General features: G+C 52.5%; 1 protein-coding gene across 2 annotated transcripts in view; it reads right to left on the bottom strand.

Moving 5' to 3' along the window:
* The window catches only part of Dab2ip (DAB2 interacting protein), a 187,183-nt gene that overhangs the window by 142,425 nt on the left and 23,580 nt on the right, over positions 1 to 21,178 (bottom strand). Inside the window, exon 1 of one of the 2 annotated variants that reach the window (XM_005382555.2) lies at positions 20,990 to 21,178. The exons of the other annotated variant lie outside the window; for it this stretch is intronic. The gene's annotated coding sequence lies outside the window, so the exon portion shown is untranslated. The remainder of the gene's footprint in view (positions 1 to 20,989) is intronic. 2 annotated transcript variants of the gene reach the window in all.

Below are 21,178 nucleotides of genomic sequence, written 5' to 3' on the forward strand. Positions count from 1 at the left end.
GTTTTCCCAGCAGCAATCACTCTCCTAGTCAGCGTGGTGCCTCCAGACAGAGGGACCCTGGCCCCTGAGCCCAGGAGACCAACCAATGATGTTCCCTGAAACTCTGAAGGGGCCTCAGAGCACGGCAAAGGGACAGCTGGATCCACTTCTGACCGGACAGTCCTCTAAGCACAGAGAGAAATAGCCAGGCAGAGTCCATGTCCAAACTAGAAAGGATCTCCTAACTCTTACTGAGTGCAAGAAGCAAGTTGCAGAATGATAGATAACTTTTCAAAAACAGAATTACATTCTACAGTTCTCTATGTGCATATGACAATGCAAGGCATCCCTGAGAAAACACCTTCCAAGTGCTTCCCCAGACTAGCTAGCTTCTGTTCCTGGGGCACTCAGATGCTACCCCAGCCCAACATCAGCCCGGTGACCCGCCAACTGTCACACACCATCAGCGAGGGCAAGTAGGCAATGGGTATCAAAAGCTGCCTCTTCACCTTTCTCTCCCCCTGCCCTTTTTCAGTGCTGGGGATTGAACCCAGGCCTTAGCACTGAGCTATATTCTCAATCCTTCTTTTATTTTTAATTTTGAAACAAGGTCTTATTAATTTACTAAGTTGTTCAGGCCTGGCTTGAACCTGCAATCCCCCTGTGTCAGCCTCCCGGAGTGCTGAGATTGTAGCACCACCACCTCCAATTTTTTAATATATATATTAAAAGAACAGATTATGGTGCAGGATGCCCATGATGCAAGGAAGGTGACGAATATGTGAGGGTAGGACTATATAGGAACCCTGTACTTTATGCTCAGTTTTCCTAGGAATCTAAAACTGCTCTACAAAGTAATATCTACAAAAAAAATAGGTTGAAAGTCTTTAAAAATTAAAAACACAAGAGAACTTGGTCTCTAAAGTCCATGCTTTTCCGGACTGAATCTAGCTTTCATCATCCTTGGGTAGGTCTCCGTTCCAGCCTGGCTCCTATGTGGGCAGGACCAAGAAGGCAGAAACACCCCCTAAAGATCCAACTGGGGGTCCTATCGAGGTCCCCTGTAAGAAGCTTTGTCTGGAGCCTTTCCATCTGCCCAAAATGCCTCCTGCCTTCATTTCATGGTTCATATTACCCTTTCCTGAAAGGCCCTAATTTCAGAAGCCCTTGCTCCTGAAATGCAGGCTCTCTGAGGACAGTCTGTGTGCTAAGTGTCTCTTTGTAGCCTCCAGAGCTACCCGGTGTCTGGCACAGGGCAGGGGCTCATTAATGGTGTGCAGAGCCAATGGATGCCCTTAGGATCGCATTAACATTTCTAAAAGCCCCCAGCACTGTCTAGACATCTCTCTGGGGCCACTCATCTGGCCTTGAATTAGAATTCCACCTGCCCTTGTTAGCAGCCTTAGCTCCTCCGAAGTGGCTCGCAGGGCTCACACTCTGATGTGTGCCCCAACCCGCCAGATCACCCAGCTCAGGAATCACAAACACAATGCCAGCAGGAGCCAGGAAGGGACAGAAATGAGAAGCAGGCTGGACCAGGCTAAAATCATGGCTCGTGAACACCTCAGCCCCCTGCAGTCCCACTGACGGCCGTCAGAAAAGCCAGGTGATCTAATTATATGAGAAGCTGCTATGCTACGCAGATTTTAATGTCAAAGCCTCTGATTGTTTATTGTAGGCAGTTAATTCTTCTTTTTTTCTTTTTGTTTTGAGGCAGGGTCTCACTATATAGTTCAGGCTGGCCTTGAACTTGCTATGATCCTCCTGCCTCAGCCTGCCAAGTATTGGGAGTACAGAGCTGTGCCACGATGCCCAGATCACATTTAAGAATAAACAGGACTGGGAATGTAGCTCAGTAGTAGAGTGTTTGCCTGGCATGGGTGAGGGCCTGGGTTCCATCCCCAGCTCTGCAAAATAAATAAGTGGCAAAAAAAAAAAAAGCTCCCCCGCACCAATTCTGCCATCCCATCAATCCAAGCAGAGGCCACACACCAAGACCTACTCACCACAGAACCCAAACCTGATACCCAAAGGGACCCAAAGACCAGCCAATTCTGGGGGCAGCCATGTCAACTCTGTGGCTACTAGCTGTGTAGCCTAGCAGAGGGCTTCACCTCTCTGAGTCTCCGCATCCTCCTCTGTAAAATGGGAGGGAAAGAATTATAGAATTATAATTATAAGAAAGAATTATAATGGTCCCCAGGTCCACAGGGTGTTGTATAGATGCTTGGGTGACCATGAGGCTCTGGCACAAGAAAAGAGTCACAGTCTGTACGGATTCATCTTTAGCTTGACAAATTGCCACAGCTAGGCCTGGGGACAGAGAGGCAGACGTGTCACAGAGGTCCGGGCTGCTGGCGGGGGGCCCCTCCCCACCTCCATCCCTCGCCACTGCCCTTGAAGGGGAGGCAATGCTTAGTCACACATGCCTGCCCCGGGAGGCCGGTTCACAGCAGCACACTCTCCCCAGACTCCAACATTCCCCGCGAGGCAGACACGAATACTGATGGAGACGTATTAATATTTACTGAGACATATTACACGCCAGGCACTGTGCTAAATTCTTCAAAAAAGTTCCTGTCTTTTTTTTACTTTCTCAGAAATCCAAGAAGGTAGGGATTTTTTTTTTAACCTTCCTATTTTATAGCTGAGTAAACTGAGGCTCAGAGAAGTGACCTGGTTTGTGCAAGGTCAGCTACTAAGCGTTGCAGCCTAGATTTGGCCTCAGTCTATCTCGCCACTCTCAGCAGTCACCCGGCCTGTGACTACCAGCAGTCACCCGGCCTGCTGCTCAGATGCCTGCTTTCCTCATCCCACAAATCTGTGATTCCCTCAGTGTGCCTGGTGCTGGTCCAGGCCTAGGGACACCAGGAACGACACTGGCTCCTGCTTCTGGGCTGTGGCACAGGGGCAGGGAACCACCCACTCTGCCTGGAAGGCCACTTTTTGGAGTTGATGGCATCTAAGTCAGGACCACCAGGTGCACAGGAGGTGAACCAAAGGCACCTCCAAGCCTTAGCCAGAGACTGGGGATCACAATCCAGACAGAACTAACTACACTTGCCCTGGCAGGTGGAGGATGGGTGGTGGTTTCTCGCTCAAGAGAATGTGCAGATGTAAAAGAGAGAGAGAGACAGACAGAGAGAGGGAGGGAGAGAGAGAGAGAGAAACAGATCGTGGAGTTAAAAAAGAGATGCACAGCCTCAACCTACCCTTGGGGTCCCCCAGCTCCCTAAACAAAGAGCCCTCTCTACCCGGGGAAACCACTCACTGGCCAGACACCGCCATCCTGGGTGTGAAATCTGGAGGAGGGAGCCACGCAGCTCCGGGGTGGGGTTTGGTCCTGCTGTGTCACAGCAAGGGTCCCAGCCTGGCAATCTGGAGCTGGCAATCTCGGGCACATTAAGCCAAAGTCACGAGTGAAATGCGGATGAGAACGGGTCGCTGGCTAGCGGGGACCATGTGAGGCTCAGGGCGGGCAGACAGAGCCCAGGTGGGGGACAAAAGCCCACCTACCCAGGAACCCACACATCCCCTCTCAGGAACATGTCTTCCCTCGGCTGCTACGGCCATGGGTGTGAAACAGCACTGGGATCTTGAAAAACCCAGTCCTCAAGGGATGGCCATTTGCACCAGGGGCAGGCTGGGCAGATCTTCCTGCTCTCCCTGTGCTCCCTCTTTGTTTTAAAACTCTAAGCTCCACATCCCGGGAGCCCCTTCCATTCTGGGCAAACCAAGATGGTCAGTCCCCAAGTTTGACCTCTTGTGCATTCCTGAATTCTTCTGGCAAATATTTACTGAGGGCCTGGAGCAGGTGGTAGTGGTGGTGGAAGGCCAGCCAGGGCTTTCAGTCCAGTGGGGCACACACAAAAGCAAGTGTTAAAAAAACTAAACAAGTAGAGACGTTTCAAAACAGCCCCAGTGTATGGCTGGGACCAGCTCGGGCTCTGCACCTCTGAGCCATGCTGCAGATGAAGATGAGGACGGTGAAATCTGTTTTGCTGCACCCCCCTCCTCCCTTCCCCTTAGCCTCTGCCATGTCCACTTCCCCTTTTAGGCAGGGAAAGCATTTTAAAGTAATGCACAGGCATCTTACCCTCATATGCTCCAATAGGTGAATTTTTGGTGTCCAAATCCAAAGTCATATTCGAGAGGAAAAACGGCACTTACAATATTACAGATGGTGGATATATTCACTCACATGTGGATTTTATTTAGTGCTTTGTAAATAAAAGGAAAAACTCTACAAAAAATATACAGATACACAACTGTGTGTGTGTGTGTGTGTGTGTGCGCGCGTGCATGCATGATACATATTATAAAGGAAGAAATAAGTATTCAGGCAGAGACTAAGTGGGGAGTAGGGGTCACTGTCTTTTAGGTGCATGGCTAGGGAGGATGTCCCCATGGAGAGATTTAAGGAGAGACCAAAACATTCATTTCATGGACATTCTATGGAGGACAGGGGTCCAGGCAGTGGAGCAGCCAGGGTGAGGCTAGAGGCGCCCTGTGGTCATGCAAGCTGAGGACCCGGGTGGCGCAGGACAGCAGGACAAGGGACAGACTGGCATTACGCCCCCAGGACCTCACCACCTTTCCCTTTAGCTCGGCAGCCACTGTCCTCATCCCAAGAAAAACTCCAAGGAATCCAACTAAATCAAAGCCAGAGGTCCTGAGATGGCACCGTCTCTACCCCTGTTCCCACCTATCCAGCCCATGGTACCTACCACTCTCTCAGCCAAACCTGTCCTGAGCTGGCTGTGAAATAACACCTTCCAAGGGGACCAGGGCCCATTTTGTCTCCTCCCTCATGGGGGAGGTGGGGATGGGTGAGGTGGCATTTTCAAATTGTTAACAACTGACATCTGTTAATTATTATTTGCCCACCTCTGTTTTGCTTTCGCCCACACCATTGCCCAATCCACCCAGCAGCCCCAGCGCTGACAGGTGGAAATAGCACCTCCCTGTAGAGAGGTAACTTGGGGGGAGTGTGCAGAGGCCTCGCACGCCGGCAGTGGAGAGCTCCTAGCCACGGAACCCACACACTTTCCAGGCAGTGAGCTGAGAAGAACAAAACTAAGGCACTAGGGCGTCCCTTCCTGAGTCCCCCAAGCCCCACATTTCTGGAGGCATCTTCTTGGTGTCTTGGTGACCGTCCTAGTCAGGTCAAGCCCTTCACACAGAGAGCCCAGAGATTTCCAAGCTGAGCCCCAATCAGTGAAGCTGAAAATAGCATGGAGTCAATGAAGGAACATCCCCCAAGAAGCCAGGGAGGCTAAGAAACCAATAGCTGTGCCCATCTGGTTGGAAGCAAGGGCTGGACTGCATGGGGACTGGCGCACCTGCTGGCTCTGTGAAGCCTGAAGAACTCAGAGAACAAGGGCACGGGACACAGCAGGCTCCTAGGCCCACAGGAAGGAGGTATGGGCAAGGGGCTTCCTACTGGGGCTTCAGGGGCCCTGAACATTCTACATGCAGGGAAAATGGGGAGTCCTTCAAGATTGGGGGAGTGACCCCATCAGACTCAGGTATGGAGAGCTTCTCTGCAGGGAGTGGACAGGATGGGGAGCAGCAACCTGGGAGGAGGCTGTGGCTGGGCTTCTGGTGAGAGAGAGCAGGGGAGCGTGCAGGAGATGGACTTGGCCTGGTGGGAACTAGTGGTCCCATGAAGAAGAGGAAACACCCGGCTGAGGTTCCCGGCTGGGGTTGGGCAGTGCAGTTTCCACTGCAAGGGGGAAGCTGAGGGCCGAGCAGGGGCTGCTGTGGGAGGAAGAGGCTTGCATTGGGACGAAGCCGGAAGAAGAGGACTTCTGTGCCTGATGAGGATGCACCGTTGGTGAAAATCGCTTCCTTCCATCTGGAACTCAGGAGAGTGGGTCAGGATGAGAAATTTACAGCCAGATTTGGGAGGAGTCGAGGTTCGGGGTCATTGATATTCTGGACATGAGTGGGGCTGCTAGATGGGACCTGGTGGGTGGAGGGGGTGCCAGGAGACACAGACAGAGAAGCATCCAAGGGCATGCAGGACACACAGACAGGAGACACAAGGGGCAGGTGGAGGCCGGTACCCAGCCTGGGGAGGCTGCTGGGGCCAGAGCAATAATATCACAGGGACAAAGATCCCATGTAGTGTGATCCTTTTGCACGCCAGCTCTTGAGCTAGGGACCTGACATGGATTAGTTACCTACTGATACTTCCAAGAGCCTGTTGGGGGCCATTTACAGAAAACAAAGAGCAGCTCAGCATTCGGTCTCTGAAGCCTGGTTCTGGATCCACACACCCCTCTAGCCACCAAATGTGATTGGCGGTGTCAGTGTTTGCTGAGTAGTCAGTGGTCCACATGTTCCGTGCAGGAGGGGTTCCTAGGAGCCAGACGGTAGATGACCACACCTCCAGCTGGGACGTGTGGTAGGGTGGGGAGTCTGGCCAGGGCTCTCACAACTTCCCCCAGGGGCTGGCCCAGGCTGCCAGAATAGGAGCCGCCCATCTGAGAGGAAGGATCTAGAAGGGTACAGCACGGGGTCAGAGCCCGGAAGGACCTTTAATTCTCATTCTGCCTTTAGAATTCAAACTTGGAAAACAATGACCACTGAAAGAGAGATGATGACTAAAATTTTTGACTGTTCCTAAATTTAGCACCCAGGGTGGAGCAGGCATAGTGACGTTCGATGTCCAAACTTTGACTAACACCACTGATCTCATGTTGTAGCCTGGTTCCCTGTGTAACTCCTTTTCCTGCTTCCACCCTGAATGGGGGTCCTGTCTTCTAAAGGCCTTAGCTTGGGAGAAAATAAACAAATAATAACTTCCAACCCAAGGAGGGCTTAGAGATAAATGAGATTCTCCACTTAGTAGACCATTAGTACCTAACACCTACGCTATAGAGAGCAGGGTTTAATTCAAAGGACTCAATCAAAAATGGAATATAGGCACCAGAAGTGGTCCAGGAGAGCTCATGAAATCATTACCAGGGTCATTCAACACCCTACCCAATTGTAAGACTACCTTCGGTTCTCACCAAATCCTTGCTAGGAAAGCATCCTAAGATCTGCCTCCTTCTCCAACAATTCCTCTCTTAGAAGCTTGGCCTTTAGTAGTTCCATGGGAAAAATCTCTCCACACAAGAACAGTTCCTGGCACATGGCAGACACTCCATAAAGATGTGCTGAATCTGTTACCCTAGATAGCAGCTGGCTCTTGTCACAGTCCAGGGACCTGAAGGCCTCCCCAGAGTCCTCAGAGTGCCAAGAGCCACCCTTCCAACAGTTGCCCTCTTGCATGTACCTTTGTGTTATAATTTATCTCTTGGTTCTAGAAGACAGTATCATAACTGTTCAAAAAGGGCTTCTTCTAAGCATGTATCGGTAGCCCTTTATTTTTTTTTTTTTTTCCGGTACCGGGAATTGAACTCATGACCTTGCGCTTGCCAGGGAGGTGCTGTGCCGCTGAGCTAAATCCCCAGCCTCCAGGTATCCCTTTAAAGTTTGGAAAAATCTTTCAGCATCATCATCATCTGCTGTGCTGGGCCTCACACATGCTAGGCATAGCTCTACCATATGCTATGTCCCTAGTCCACTGAGCAACGCCGGTATAACACCCAAATTCAGACCAGATTAGGAATGGTGAACACCTGGCTCCGGCTCTGCCCCTAAGGCTAGAGTACCTGTCACTAACCACGGTGGTGCTTGCAGCCTCCTCCAGGCACAGGGGTGGCTTTGTTCAGTTTATAGGGATGAAGTCCCCCCACCTGGATATCTGGCCTACAATGTAAATTCCTTCTTGGGAGAAAAGTATTTCTACAAAAATGCATTGAATTTAACAATCATTCATGACATGCACATTACGTGTTTATGGATCTCTTGTTTTTGCCTATGTTTGCTCCCTTTCTCTTGGGGCCAGCATTCCAGTGTTCCTTGGGGATCCTTCTTTACCAATCCCCAGCTCTGTGAAGACACAGAGCCCAGAACTGGTGGGGAGAGAGAGGAAGAGAGACAGATAGACACCATATCTGACAAGTTCACTCTGCTCTCCTTGGGTGCCTTACACATGTGAGCCCATAAAACCTCTTTACCTTTGGCCAGCTTTGAGGGGTCTCTTATATGTGCGGGACCCCTAACTGACGCCCATATAAGCACTGAGTTGGACACTGGATAGGGATCCCAGGGTAAGAGAGGGTCCTTGTCCCTCAGGGGCTCTCCAATCCTTCAGCAGACAGGCTCACATAACTGTCACGGCACCACCCTCAGCTAAAAGCTAAAATGGGGCCACAGAAGTCATCTCCCACCCCAGAGTATCCACCCACCTCCTCCACTGGGACCCTGATGAGCTCCCAGACCTCTATTCTATCAGGAAGTAGCTCAGGGCCCTGCTCCACCACTAACGCCTTGTATGAACAAATCCCTCGGGGGCCTCCATTTCCTCCTCTGCAAAGTGGTGATAAAAATGCCATGTATGCCAGGGTTGAAGGCCAGAGACAGGAGCTGCAGCATCCAGGCCTCACAGGAAGGATGCTCAGTGTGACAAAGGACAGGCCACCTCTGGGGCTGGAACACAGTAGTGCCTCATGGGTCTGGAGGTTCCTTTCGGGGGACAGAGACCCCACAGAAACGCTCCTTCAAAGGACTCCCAAGATGACAGAGACTGAGGAGGCTTCTAGTCCAAGCTTTTCCTTCCCTAGCCGGAGCAGTTGCCCCTTAAAGTAGGAGCCATTTTCTCTAAAAGGAGGCTCTTTCTGGGAAGAAACACCTCCCCATAGTGGCTTTTTCCCCACAGAGCAGATAGGGCCCTGGTCACACGGGACCTCCCTCTCTGTGGGCCACCCTTCACATCTCCATGACAGGAAGCCTGCTGTCCCAGGCTGTCCTACCATCAGGGAACTGCTGTGCTTCAGACAGCAGGTCCAGAGCTGCCCCTGGGTCCGTCCTGGGCAAGGTCAGGCCAGTGCATGGCAGCTGCTTCCTTAAAGACTCTCTGAGGGGTCTCTGCCTCCTCCTGGGCCTTTTGGAGACAGAAGGTGAGGCCACGGCCAGGAACCAAAACCCAGGACTGACCTGCCTGACAATCTGCCTTTCAACCCCTCATTTCCTTCCCCGAACCTGCCAGTATTCCAGCCAGGACAGCATGGCGCAACTCGTGTACCTTCCGCACAAGAGGCAAAGATTGCAGGCTGAGGAGATGTCATCTATCGTCTCCATTCCAGCCCCACCATCCATCACCCACCATCACCAGCAGCGCCGCTGGCCGCCAACGCCTATAAAAAGGACTTTGTGGGGACTCCCCTGCCTCCGCACCCACACCCTCTCCTAAGACGAAGTTCAGCGCCTCTGAATTACCAAAATCAATTACTCCAAGGAGGAACTCAGCCAGACAGGCACTAGAATAAAGACGGCAGATAATTCCCACTGGCAGGTAATTGCTCCCTTGAGAATTTCAGATAATAAAAGAGAAAGCTAAAAGAAAGCATTTTCCCCCAGAAAAGAGGGGGAAGAATGTGCATGGATAAACAGAAGCAGTCCCTGCTACCCGTCCTTCATACTTCGTGGGCTGTGTCTCTCGGGGGCAGGGGAACACAGTGGGGTAGCAGGAATCATGGGGCCTGGGGCAGAAGTCTGGGGGACCCTCCTCTGGAGAACTGGGTCTTCTGAGGACATCTGACACCTGTGTCCTTCCTTAGCCAGGGATAAGGACAGCCTCAGGGCTCCTGGTACACATGGGCTCAGAGGACAGGACTGGCGGTCATCTCTCTATTCTGCGTGGCCATCTCATCCCCCAACACAGCTCTTTGAGAGTAGGTCCTTGGCTGTCACAACCTGCCTTTCCTTACCACCTGGCCCTGGATACCCCATAAATGATCTGCCACTGGATCCAGATGGCGACAGAGGGACAGATCACTTATTCATACATAGCCAGTTACTGGGCCCTCTAGGCCTTGGTTTCTTTAACTGTAAAGTAGGGCAAGTGCATCAAACATACAGATGTCCATAATGCCACATCTCCAAGAGTATCACAAAGCCTGTCACAGGCATTCCAAGAAGAGAGTGTCCTACCCTTGAGGCTTACAGTCTTCTTAATTGCTCGTGGGTATTAGAACTATACCACACAGCACGAAGCAGGCTTTGCTAAACTCCTGTTCTACCGAGTGTCTTACTGGCCTACCAGTCCATGGAACATACGTGGGCTGACAATGGTGCAGACATACAACAGGACAAGAACATAATAAGACATTTAGGGGGATGTGGGGCGCCATAGGAAAAGCTCACCGAGGACACAGGGCTTACAATAAGTTTTGAAGGAAAGAGGAGGAGCTTTGGGGCAGAGACAGGGGAGCAGATGTTCCCTGGAGCAGGAGCATAAAGGTGGAGAGCTTGTGCACACAGGTCCTGGCTGTTATCCTCCAAAAATAAACAAGGATGGAAAGACAGGATGGGGACAGTCTTGAGATGAAAAACATGCTGAGATTTTTTTTAAGGTCCTTGGGTAAAAAGAAGGGCTTCCTTATAAGTATTTCTCATGTGCCAAGCATTGTGTGAAGTATGATTCCTATGACACTCCTGCAAAGCAGGTTCTCTTGTCCCTTGCTTTGGAGCCAAGCGAAGTGGCTGCTTCCATTCACTCAGCCCGGGCAGGGATCTGAAGCCGACAGCACATCCATTTCAACTTTTTTTTTTTTTTTTTTGGTACCAGGAATCGAACCCAGGACCTTGCACTTCTCAGGCAGGCGCTTATGCCACTGAGCTACATCTCCAGCCCAGCACATCCATTTCAGACCCAGGGTCATCAACACCACTGAAGTGCAGAGCAGGTCTTCTGATTCCTTGTTATCTGAAGCCCTACTCCATGCTTTGATTTTTTATTTATATCCCATTGGACAGCTCTTCCCAAATGTACGCAGGTCATTTGTTCTAAATTTTTTAAGAGGAGTCTTTGCCGTGAGTGGGCAAGAGCAGACCAAAGCGCAATTTGGCAGTGAAAGGAACGTGTGGCCAAAGCCATCAACATCCTCAACAAGGTTCATGCTTCCAGCACGTGGCCGCCACTTGATTTATGGGCTTGTGGAGCTGCACTAAGAGGGAGTGGCCCTCTCAGCGGAGGGCGGCACCACCACCCTCATCAAATATCTCCGTAATCCATAATCGTCTCCATCACAGTAAAGAAGGCACCAGGCCCCTTCCTGCCCTTGCCCTGGAAAGGAAGTGAAATTGTTTGCCTTAATTCAATTAGGTAATTAAGTAGACAATGCAAAGAGAAATTCCAGCAAGGATATAAATACTTAAAATCCCTGTGCTGAGGATGTCAACAACAAACAGGAACTGAGGCGGAGGAGGGGGCCCGCCTCCAGGCCAGGCCAGGCCAGGCTGTCAGAGGTGTGTCTCCGCAAGGGCAGTTTATAATTATAGGCACTTACCCCGTGCCAGCTCTGTGATAAGCACTTTACAAGCATTACCTCACTTAAGCCTCCAAACAACCCAACTCAGTGACGTAGGTGGCACTATTATCCCCATTTAATGGAGACTGAGGTGCGGGCAGGGAAGTGACCTGCCGGAGGGCACACGTTAGCAAGTGACAAAGCCAGCCAGAACCTCAAGTCCACATCTTCCTCCTCCAAGTCCCTCTGCTCCTTCCCCAGAAGCATGCCCAAGGTGAAAAGGGGCTCTAGGAATGTCTGGCCCAGACGGGGAAACTGAGGCAGCGCTAAAGATCTCCCAGCGTCTCGCCTCCCAAGATCCCAGCTGACCTGGCGATCTAGCTGCTGCAGGGCACCAGGAGAGCTGAGGAAAAGTAAGTTTGCAATGCTGTCTGCAGCATCTGGGCAGCTGTTCTAGGGCTGCCTGTAACCCCACACTCTCTGGGAAGCCCTTGGACCTCTCCTCACATATGATAACGGGGACCTTGATGGCGGACCTCTGAGAGGGAGGGAGGACCTAAAGGAACCTCAGGCTTGTTTAAGTTCTGCTCTCGCTTCCTCCACAGGCAGGGCTGTGTCAACACACACACACCCCAAGACTTACACCCAGGACGTGGTTGGCAGGAGGATACTGAGCAGAAGGAAAACTTCCACCACCTGAAAGAATCTTTGTCTCCCTTAACTTCTTTCTCTACTTGTCAAAGTCATCCCCTTAAAAATCCACATTTGGGGGAGGGGGGACATGTGAATCCCTGTGTTGCTTTATAAGAAAGGAAGTAAGTAATTCACAGTTTCTCCAATTGAGATGTTTCCCTATGCAGAACTGCCTTCAAAAGAGGCAGTAAGTTCTGAGTACCCCAAGACCACTGCCAAGTGATCTTCTTAAATAATAATAACAATCAAATAATAAGCAATAATAAAAACACTAGCATTTATTGTATGTTTGCAATGTGGAAATGCTGTACTCTGTCCTCTCCTCCCCACATCTAATTTTAACCTAACAACTACCCTAAGAAATAGGTATTATTGCCCCCAGTTGACAGATAGGAACACTGAGGATAGAGAAGCCTGGCAACTTTACCTGAGGTCACACAGCTGGTAGGTACAGCAGGTTGGACTCAAATCAAGGCTGCTGGTGCCCCTCAGAGCACAGACCCACCCCCAGCTTCTCTGCTCTGCCAGGCTCCTACGTGGTAGAGGCTGGTTCCTTCGCTCTTCTCCCACGTCTGATTCCAAGCCCAGGATGCAGTGGCCACCGACAGACCCCTGTTCCAAATCTGAATCAACACCTTCCTGGTCACTCCACTTAAAGCAAAGTGTTGTTAGCACCCGGGCTCCAGCCTTAAAGGTACTGGGTGTGTGTGGGAGAATACTGGAGGGGATGCGTGCTATGGAGGATGAATTAATATCAACTTCAAAAAAAGCCAACAAGCACAGCTGGGATGTGGCACAGTACTGCAGCGCTTGCCTAGCATGAACGGAGTCTTAGGTTCAATCCCCAGTCCTGCAAAAAAGAAAAGTGAAGCAAACAAGCTACAGGAAATGGGAAGAAATAGGCCCGGAGCTGGCTGTGACACCACATCTTCTGATGTCCCTTCCTCTCATGGACTCTGGATTCCGCCATACCTGCTCCCCTCTGCCCACCACCCCCTCCTCTGCAGCTCAAGGGCCATGCTGGACTGGGGAGATGGAGAGCGAGGCCAGTGTAGAAGAGGACCTCCCTTTCATGTCTTTTTCAGCCTCCCCTGCTTAATCACACCTGGCTTCTCCCTCATTATACTTTCACAGTCCCGCAGAAGGCAGCCAAGCTGCCGGAGGGCAAAGCGAGCAGTCCCTGATACAGCAGAAGTCAGGAAGACCTGCCCTCAAACCCTTCCCAGCTGGTGACCTCTGGCAATTCTCTCCTCCCAGCTGGGTGACCCGAGGCAAGTCATGCAGTTTCCTCATCTATCATGAAAGTCAAAGCAAATAGGCGAGTGCTCAAAAGCCTTAAGCCTGGTGCCTGGCCCACGGGAAGAACTCAGACAGGTATGAACTGCTAGACATCTTTATTGCAGCCCAGAGAGGTCACGCGGCCTGCGCAGACTCACACAGACACAGCGAGTGCTGACACCCGGTTCTGGCTCTGCTCCCAGCTCTTCCCCGATGCAGAGCCCCTCTCCTGGAAAGCCGAGAGACAGCGCAGCCCAAGTACCAATCATACCCCAGAGGCTTCCCTGGGTCTACGGTTCACAGGCCAAGTACAAAGTCCCAACCAACAGGTTTGTTTTTCTTACATGCAAAAATCAACAAGTGGCTCACAGTGAAAGTTCCCAAACTTTGGCGTCCACCGCCAGCCAGAGGTGAGGGGTGACCTCATCCCTGTGACTAAGCTGACACGGACGCCAGGAGCCCTCTCTGGGAATCTGAGGGCTTGCCGCTGCTGGCGCCCGGCCCCAGGGAGAGCCAAGGCTGCAAAATTGGGGTTCTCTTGGCTCTTGGAGCAGGCTGGCTTTGCAAAGCAGGGGGTGCTGCAGCCAAGGGTCAGGATGGATCTGGAGACCAGATGTGAGTCCCCACTGGAGCTTGGCATGAAGCCCTAGGCGACCGCAGGCCTCTGGCCACCCAGCTCTAACGAGGATGGGTTGCACCGGGAGGCTTCTGCTGGGCGGGCACCTGAGAGCCAGCTTAGCTCCTGTCCTGTCCATCCGGGCCTTGAGCTCGCTGTGGAAGGAGCAGAGTTGATCAAGGCCTGGGGTTAGAGGACAAGGCTCTTGCTGCTGAGAAGCTGAGGCTGAGAGGGGTTCCAGGGGGCACAGATCCCACAGTCGGTGAGCTTCTCTGGGCAGAGAGCCTAGGGTTAGAGGCACTAGAAGGGTATCCTTCCCCCAACCTCAGTCACTCCTGTTCTCTTAATTCTGCCCACCACAGAGAAGACAAGACAGACAAGTTTACAAAGGAGAATCCAGCACAGCGGCCCACACCTGTCATCCCAGCATTCTGGGAGGCTGAGGCAGTAGGATCACAAGTTCCAGCCCAGCCTAGGCAAATTAGCAAGACCCTGTCTCAAAAGAAAAAATAGAGAAGGGTGGGGGATATAGCTCAGTGCAAAGGCCCTGAGTTCAAGCCCCAGTGCTAAGGGGGTGGGGCTAGAATGCAAGAATAAGCCAAGAAACCCAGATACAGACTTTGCCCCAGAGCTGGCTGGTCCCAGAACCCAGAGACAACAGAAAATGGGATCGTTCCTATCACCTGGAACTGCAAGGTTGCAGAAGGAGAGGTAAGGATTCGCAGGATGTCTTCTGAGAATGAAAAAAAGGAAAAAAAAAAAATCTGCTCTACAAAAACCAAATACCATAGAGAAACACCTGTAGTAAAGCCAGGGAGCACACTGTTGCACAGTACTTCTGATAAAGCAGGTAACTACTGTGCTCTGTAACGCTCAGTGGCTCCCTATTGCCTACAGCGTCAGGGTCATGCTCTTTATTGCAGCATTTGATGTCCTCAATTTGGGGTCCCATGGGTACTTTTCCACCTCACTCCTTTCATTACCCTTCCATGCTCCAGCTGATCACAACACCGCCTACCCCTGCTGCTCCCCACTTCCACCATGAGCCTTTGCCCCTGGAGCCTTGATTCATTCCTGGCTTTCTTGCGACCCTTGCTGCTTTGCATAAAAACCTGTCCCCCACAGCTGTATCTACCGACCCCTTTCCCTCCCGGAGCCTGACGACTGAAATTGCCCCTCCGCCAATCGCCTCAGATGCAGGAGGCTGGAACGCACCGAAGTCCTGCCACTAAATGCTAGGTGCAGTCTCCAGCAAGACTTGGGGCACAGCCTCTGCCTGCTGGTTTCTAAAGCAGGCGGTCCAGTCCAGCCTCTCCTTGGGCAGCGGCTGCTGAGCCACTCAAGTGAGATAATGGAGCCAAAGGGCTCTGCGCAGCGTCAAGTGTGACTTGAACCCAAGGGATTACAGTGTCTATTTTTAACTCCCCACATCCTGGCCGAAAAACAAATCCTTCACACACCCCACAGATCCCTATCAGGGGGCCGACAGGGCCGTTTGGGAATTCTCTTCTCTCGGAAGCAGCGCCAGCTTTGATGGCGTCCCTCTCTGCCGGGAAAGGCCCTGAGGTCCCTGCTCCGGCCAGGGCCAGCTCCCATGATGTCTGGCTGGGTCCTCACTGCCCCCAACAAACAGCCATTTCCTGGTGGCTCCGTTGTCATGTTCTCCAGCCAGTGACAGCCAGGCAGGGTCACCACAGATGCTGAGAAAGGTCACTTGCTCATTTCCTTATTCATCTACCCCACGTTCCCTCCCTGCCCCTCTCTGACACTGTGAAGCCTGCTAAGGTCACCTGGTGGGGCCAGCCACAGGCACCTGTCTTAGGGTGCTCAGCCTCGGTGGGGACAGGTGAGCTGACAAAGCAACAGTGAGGGGACATTCAGGAACAAACCATGATGGGAGGCCACAGGGATACAAGGAACCCTGGCGGCCCCATTTGGGCAAGGAACTGGCGGACACCTAGATATAAACTCAGGCCATCCTCAATCCCCTCTGTCTCCCAGTACCTTACTCCTAGACAGTTCCAGATAGATACCAGCCACCATGCCCTACAAGGAGATGGGCCTTCCTACACTAGGACAGAGGTCACCTGCCTGGTCACCTGACCCATCTCCCAGCTGCAGTCACATGGACACTGCCCCTCCTCCCTGGTCCCCTCCTGTCCTGGTGCTGCTACCTGAGTTCACTTTCATCCAAGGATAGGAAAATGGAAGCCACACAAGAATCTCAAAGAGAAAAGCTTCAGGAGGAGTGGGGAGCAGCCAGGAGACAACCTCCTCCTGGCTTGCATCATGAGCACTGCCATGAGCTCTGGACATCCAGGGAGAGGAGAGGGGGAAGTCACCAGCCGCCTCTTTTTGCCTGGCTGAGGTTAGCCAAGGGGCCCTCTCACAGCCTTAGTTTCCTCAGCAGAAAGTCACAGGGAGGCTGAACGGGACGCTAGGTTAAAAAGACCCTGTAAATGAACGCACTTTACAGACTTGGGCGTTTTAGACAAATCATTTGTGGTTTAGCATAAAATTCTGTCTTCATTTTTGCTCTCTTCCCCGCTGGCCCTTGGGGCTCCCCACCCTCTCTGAATTCAGGGACAGACACTTCCCACGGTGGTTCCCACACAAACAACTGTGCAACCCTAGAAGTCATGTGATCCCTCCACGCCCTGGGGCCACATCTGTGAGCCTCGGCACAGTCACAATCATCCCCAGACACCTTTCCTAGGTACGGGACCTGTTCTCACGAATTCTGAAGAATCAGGCGAGTTCCGGTTCTTCTCCCTTCAGACTCGAAGTTCAGCCTGCAGGAGGGGACTAACAAGATGGCTTCTCCATACCTGCTTCTAGGTCTGTCCATCTTTGATGCCACAAGGCCAGAAGAGGCTTTTAAAAAGCAGATCAGCGCTGTGGTATGGGGCGCAGGGAAAACAGAGCATTAACGCCAAGCCCAATTCAAAGCCAGTCCAAAGCCACAAAGCTGGGTGAGCATGTACTAGAACAAGGAAGCCCTGGCCAGGCCCCATTTATTATGTGGGCACCAAGATGAGATGCAGGGCCGGGTGTGTGACCTTCACATGTTCAGAGTTCATGGTGGGAGACAAGCAAGCCCACATCGGAGCATGAAGCAAGGTGGTTAATACGGGCTGCCAGCCGGCACTGCGTTGGGGCAGCTCACCCAGAGTGCAGTGATGAGACCCAGTGGAGGTGACACTCGTGCTGGCCAGAGGGAAGGGGGACTCTGGGCAGTGACACAGTGGCAGAGAGAGAACGGCCTTCTAGAGTCATGGGCAGAGACTGGGAAGCACAAGCCTGAAGAGCAGAGGAAGGCGGGACAGGGAGGGGAGGTGGAGGCCTTATTCCCTGGGCCAGAAAGCGTGGCATGGGGTGGTGAACTGGACAGGGAGCCACTCTCAGGGCAGAAGAAGGCTCATGATGGAGCTAAGGAAGCTGAGGGCTTCCCTAGGGGCAGGAGGCTGCTACGGGCTGCAGCTAACAAGGGCATGCTTCAGGAAGCCAGGCTGCTGAGCCAAGCCTGGGCATGGGGAATGGGAGGCTGCATCTCCTCAGGAGCAGCTGGCTCCAGGGAGAGCTTACAGCCATCCAGCAGGGACACCAACGGGGAGGCATCGGAGTCAGGGAGGGATGAGGGAGCCCAGGGGAGACAAGAAGCCCTGTGCTTGCTCTTCCGGCCCTGGTCTTGGCCCAGGTTACTCTGGCTTGACAGAGAGACTCCAGCTGGTTGGTCCCAGAGCCCTAAGCCCCTCCTGGCTTCCAATCAGGACCCCAGTCATTCCCACATCACTCTCTTACAGTGTCCAGAGGCCAAATTTACCACGAGGTAAGCAGCCTCCCGCATCTGGGCTTCTCGGGCTACCTAACCCTCTCCCCTAGCTCCATCTGAAACTAGGACTGTCAGAGTCCTTCTAGCTAGGGTCAGGACAACTCCCAGTGCAGCATCCTCCCCTGCAACTCAACCACTCACCCATCTCTGAGTCCATCACAGCTACCTCCTCCCCAGAAATAGACTCAGGTGTATAACCTAGGTTACAGACCCTAGGTCAAGGTGAAGTTTGGAAAGAACTCACAGGTCCAGTTGAACAACCCACCCCCCTGACCAGCCCTGCCCAGGATCACACATCTGGGCAGTAGTCCAGGTCCTCCCAGCTTCCAGGCAAGGGCTCTGGCACCGAGGGCAGGTAGACAGAAAAACAAGGCAAGAAACAAAGTACAAAGACAGCCTACCATATTGTCAGGGGACCTGAGTTCAAGTCGCGACTCTAGCACCTTTCCTCCCTCCACTATCTTTCCCATAGACACATTAGGGCTTGGGACATGTCCCTACAGCTTCCTGGACTTCAGTGACCTTTTCCATAAAATGGGTGTTTAATAAATTCTGTGTCTTCAGCAAGATCAAAGGGGATAAATGCAGAACAAACATTCAGCCTATAGCACAGCCCAGCTGCCTCAAGTGAGACATTTTCCCCTGAGCTGCACATGGTAGTCACAGCAGACCTCCAGGAGGATGGGCAGATTTCTACCAGGTTGAAAATGCCGGTGCACATGGCGGGACCACCTCATCCTCTTCCTCAGAGGTTCAGGCCCAGCATTTCTTGGTTGGGAAAGTCAAAGCAAAGGCACCATGGGAAAAAGAGGATATATGGGGGTCTCTTGTCCATCTCTCCAGGGTGCCCCCACTCTAGCCAAGAAACCTGAACATAAGATGCACCAATCCTTGTAGAAAGCAAAGGCTAGAAGCCTTGGGGGCCTCATGCACATCCACTTGTAAAAGTGTCACCAACTTCCTCTGCCCCAAAGGCCCCGTAACCCCTGACACTCACCCAGGGGGCTCCTACACCCATCCACAGCAGCAATCACCCTGCCGGGGACTGTCACATCTTGTCTATCTTACAGCGGGGAAGAAGCCCCGGAAAGAAAAAGCAACCATCTCAAAAGAACGAAGCCAAGACTTGAATTCAGACCTCTCGGGGCCCTGATCCCAGGTTCTCTCCCTCAGAGAACCTTAGGGCTCTGGTTATCAGACGGTGCAGCGCAAAACAGCCAAAGGGGTTTTTCAAAGGCAAATCCCTAAGGTCTGGAGTAGAGCTGAGAAATTTGCATTAACAGTTGCTCCCAGTGCTTGTGATAAAGGCATCCCAGCACATATCACAGGCCTGCGTGCACACACACACACACACACACACACACACACACACACACTCACACACAGAGACATGCTTGCAAATACGGGACAAAAGTAACAATTAGAAGCATGGGCTTTACAGAAGAGGCTGGGTTCGGGGTGCATATGGTTGTAGGACCTTGGGTAAGTCCCTTGGTATCTCTAAACCAGTTTCTTTAGAGGCAAAACAAAGATAAGAAAAGGACTAACTTCATGCCATCTTTTAAGGATGTGAGGAAATATGTGTTAAAGCCCCCAGCTCAGGGCCTGGCATAGAATAAGCACTCAAGAAATGGTGCTGTGATCATTGCCAGACCCAGTTCCAGTGTGCTGAATGCCTAAAGGAAGGAACAGAATGCCAGACACTGGGGGACCACAGTGAATAATGGAGCCAGTAAGAGACGTCCAGAGGCTTGTGCTACAGTCAGTAGGTAAAAGGAACAGAGAAGATTTCTGCTCTAAACAGGAAGAATTTTTTTAACAGAATGGAGATGCCCAGTCATGAAACCAGTTGCCCTGGGGGCACACTGTCACTAGAGGATCCTAGGAAAAAAGTCAAACATTCCCCAGGTGGGCACATAGTGCCAGGGAAGGAGGAATGGGCGGGTGGCCCAGGAGATCTTAAAGGTGACTATAGGCCAGGTTTTGCAGGTCAGCCCCTCTCCCCACCATGCTGGTTAACGGGTCCCTTTCCCTTTACCCTGGGATTTACAGCCGCTAGTCCAAGCATCCAAAGCTGGTGAGGAAGGGTCTTACACGTTCCAAGTGGCACGGAAAGGAAAAGGCAAGCAGCAAGATGCCTCAAGTTCCGGGGCGTAGACTGGCCCTCAAGGCTGTGCTTGTCCTATGAACTAGGTGCCTGCCACATCTTACCTCATAAAAATTTCAGGACATCTCCATGGGGTGGGACTTTTCAGCTCAGAGAAGTTAGGAGGCCTGTCCAAGGACACACAGCTAGTGAGCAGAGGGGTCTGACGTCTGAACTCAGGTTCTCTGAGCTCCAGAGACAGGCCACTGGTTTTGTTTTAAATTCTCAGCTATATGGTTCCATGTCAAGGAAATACAGAAAGGAGATATCATGGAGGGAGAATTATGCTAAAGATTATGGTCCTCAGGGGTGATGTGCTATCTACTCGCACCCCCCATAATTAAAATCAAAGTAGAGCCCCCCAACAGCGGGTTGGGGGCAAAGAAAGAGTGGAGCATACACCAGATGGCTCAAAAGAGTCCCTTTTCCAGGGACCAGAAACTTGGCAAGCATCCCCACAGGGCTGGGAGCTGAAGTTAGATGGCTTTGGTCTCTGTCCCCGCTGTGCGCGGCTCGAGGGGTTTTTCTGGAGGGTAGGGTCCAAAGCAGGCCAGGAAACAGGAAGACGTCACTTTAACTACCTGCCTCCTGCAAAACTGAAAACTAGCTAGAACTGAACAAAACACCCACAACCTGGGTGTCCAGGTCCCGGGAGTACCTGGCTCTGGGCAGAGAGGGTTCGCAGCTCTGTCGCCAACCCTGGGGTGGGGGTGGGAGTGGGGCTGGGGGTGTTGGTGAAGGAGCCTGAGGTTTCACGAGCTCGCTGGAAGCTTCGTGAGTTGGTAGGCTGGAGAATCCCGGGCCACCCCCCACTCCTGTTGGCCCTGGGCCCCAGCCGGCAGTGCCTTCCTCGTGACACCCGCGCCAAGCTCTCCAGAGAACCCAGCGGTCAGAGTCAGAGGCCGAACGCGCTCAGGGTCCTCAGAAGACAAGGGGCTGAAGGAGGATAAATAAAGCAAAGTGCGGCCCGCTCCACAGTCCTGTACGCAACGCCTCAAACCCGGGTCCCCGCTCCGTGGGATCCCTGCGAGCCTCCAGTGCCCACCTCGACCTGACTCCGCGGTCCCCGGCTTTTTTACCTCTAAGCGCCGGCCTGGCCGCTGGGCGCTGCCATCCCCAAAGCGCCGGAGCCGGGGCGGCCCAGAGCCAGGGTCTCGAAGTCGCCAAATCGCCGGGTCGCGGGGTCCCGGGGCGGCGGCAGGAAAGTTTCCGTCGCCCCAGCTGGGCGGAGCGGAGCGGAGCGGGCCGGGCAGGAGCGAGCTCCGGCC

The sequence above is a fragment of the Chinchilla lanigera genome, unplaced genomic scaffold (assembly GCF_000276665.1).
Source record: "Chinchilla lanigera isolate Chin_1 unplaced genomic scaffold, ChiLan1.0 scaffold00018, whole genome shotgun sequence".
NCBI classification, from domain to species: domain Eukaryota; kingdom Metazoa; phylum Chordata; class Mammalia; order Rodentia; family Chinchillidae; genus Chinchilla; species Chinchilla lanigera.